This window comes from Octopus bimaculoides, chromosome 7, assembly GCF_001194135.2.
Source record: "Octopus bimaculoides isolate UCB-OBI-ISO-001 chromosome 7, ASM119413v2, whole genome shotgun sequence".
In the NCBI taxonomy this organism is placed as follows: domain Eukaryota; kingdom Metazoa; phylum Mollusca; class Cephalopoda; order Octopoda; family Octopodidae; genus Octopus; species Octopus bimaculoides.
The window spans coordinates 19,913,861-19,916,171 of NC_068987.1; the positions used below are offsets into that span (position 1 = coordinate 19,913,861).

The following is a 2,311-nucleotide window of genomic DNA, read 5'->3' on the forward strand; positions in this document are numbered from 1 at the left end:
GGCTGTTCGTACGCATGCGTCATACAGTCTGCCTTTTACTCTGAGTGAGAGTCCCTTTGTCGCCAGCAGGGGTAAGAGCTCTCTAAACTTTGCCCAGGCTATTCTTATTCTAGCAGCTACACTTTCAGCGCACCCACCCCCACTACTAACTTGGTCGCCCAGATAGCGGAAGCTATTGACTACCTCTAGTTTTTCACCCTGGAATGAGATAGAAGTTGTTTCCTGTTTGTTTACAGTCTTTATTGCACCTGAACATCTGCCACAAACAAAAACTAACTTGCTAGTTAACCTGCCTTTGATGTTGCTCAAAAACTAACTTGCTAGTTAACCTGCCTTTGATGTTGCTATATATATATAATATATACACACACACAGACACACATATATACGAAGGGGTGCTGAAAGGTTCCTGGCTTTGGGTAAGAGAACATACAGGAGGATCTGTTGATTATGATTTTATTGAACATATATTCCCTCCTCAGATTCACACACTTATTGCAGCAGTCCTTCAGTTTTCCCAAGCCCTGTAAAAGAACTCGGAAGGTTGGATCTCCAGCTAGGCCTATTGCGATACCCTTAAAGCCAGGAACTTTTATTGGCATCGCCTCATACATGTATGTATGTAAGTTTTTATGTATGTATGTATGTATGTATGTATGCGTGTGTGTACACACACATGCACACACACAGTGTTCAGGCTAAATTTGATGACATTTTTGTGTCTTCATTTTTCAGGAACAGCTTGATGTATTGATGAGCAGTCAATAGTACTAGAGAGCATAAAGATGGAAGTTATAGCTGAGAAAAAGTTAGCTGATATGGAGGACTGGAAGCCATCTGAATATTGGAAAAAAAGTTACCTGCATCAAGAAGATTTGTGAAACATATCAAAATACCAAAATCATGATTGTCTCTCAATGCTCTGTGAACACTGCAAAGGCTGAAAGACATGACATGGACAGCTGCATGGGAGACTACAAAGCCTTGACCAGCAGGAAGGAATACAGCATGTGTTCTGACTGCGTTCACATGTCAGAGCTCATCCAACAAATGCAGGACAGGGTGATAGAAAATCCAAGGAAAGGAATCCAGGCTTTGGTGAGAGAAATGAGAGTTAGAGTCACCACCATGAAGCTGGCCCTGAATGAGGACCTTCGTTACTAATCTTACAAGAAGCACAAGGGACAAATTCTGACAGCCAAGGCCAAGAACTACTTCACAAAGGCAAAGAAGATTCTGAACAAGCAGAGGCATCCTGCTGAGCCAGGGATGATCTGGTTCTTCTCAGATGCAAAGAACTTCTGCCAGGACTGGTTGTACAACATCCAAAACAATAGGTAGCTTGTTTATAATCCATGTCCTGGCCCACATAGCATGAGAGCCAAGTTCCCCAAATTGTGATGGTCTTTTGATGTGTTCCCAATGAGTGTGATGTCATGCAGCCCCAAATCTTTGAATAAGGCCTCAGGCTGAATTCAGACAACTATGGTGAAGTTACTGGAGACTGTGATGAAACCTTGGCTGGAGAGGGTTGCTGTTGGAAGGCCATATGTGAAGTAGCAGAATTTGTATTGCTGCCAGAAAGAGTCAGATATGGTTGTCAGAGAATTTCTACTACATTGGCAGCCGCAATTTCTGACTTCATAATTCTTCCGACTAAAATCCATGAATTACTACGTGTGCAGGGTATGGCTGAGAAAGACATCAAATACCTGGCCTGCAACATAAAGGCTGAGTTGGTGGCCAAGATCACGAAGGTGTTTTGGAAGATATTCTCAGGGACACAGCGAGGAATGCATGTATCAGGTATTGGAGCCATCTTGAGGCCAAAGTGGAAGCTGAGAGCAGCTACTTTGAGTAAACTATTATTTCCCAGCCATAATGTAGTTGATATTTTTTGATTTTTCAGGTTACTTTTATATTTGAATGAAATATTGTGTTTTCTTATCTCTTTATGGAAACGGTCAAATTTAGCCTAAACATCTTGTATATATTGTTATATTTCAGGATAGTCATTTTTTTTGCTTGCCAAATAAGCACATGTCTGGAAATCTTTCCCGGAATAGAAGGATACATTTGGGAAAGAAGAGTTGCGGAACAAGTCACAGATGTGTGACAAAAGATTTTTCGGACAATGGACATAGGATAAAATAAGAACAATAATAAATGAGTGAAGAACAAATATATAGTGTGTGTGTTTATTTGGCAAGAATAAAATGACCATCCCGAAATATAACAATATCTGTTTCAATACATGATCTCACATCAGTAATCTTGCTAAACAAATTCATAAATGTAACCCTGTATGCAT

At 40.5% G+C, this 2,311-nt stretch overlaps 1 protein-coding gene across 1 annotated transcript in view; it reads right to left on the reverse strand.

The window, feature by feature from the left end:
• Positions 1 to 2,311, reverse strand: part of LOC106872891 (probable phospholipid-transporting ATPase IA) — a 427,279-nt gene that overhangs the window by 416,300 nt on the left and 8,668 nt on the right. The gene's annotated exons all lie outside the window — the stretch shown is intronic.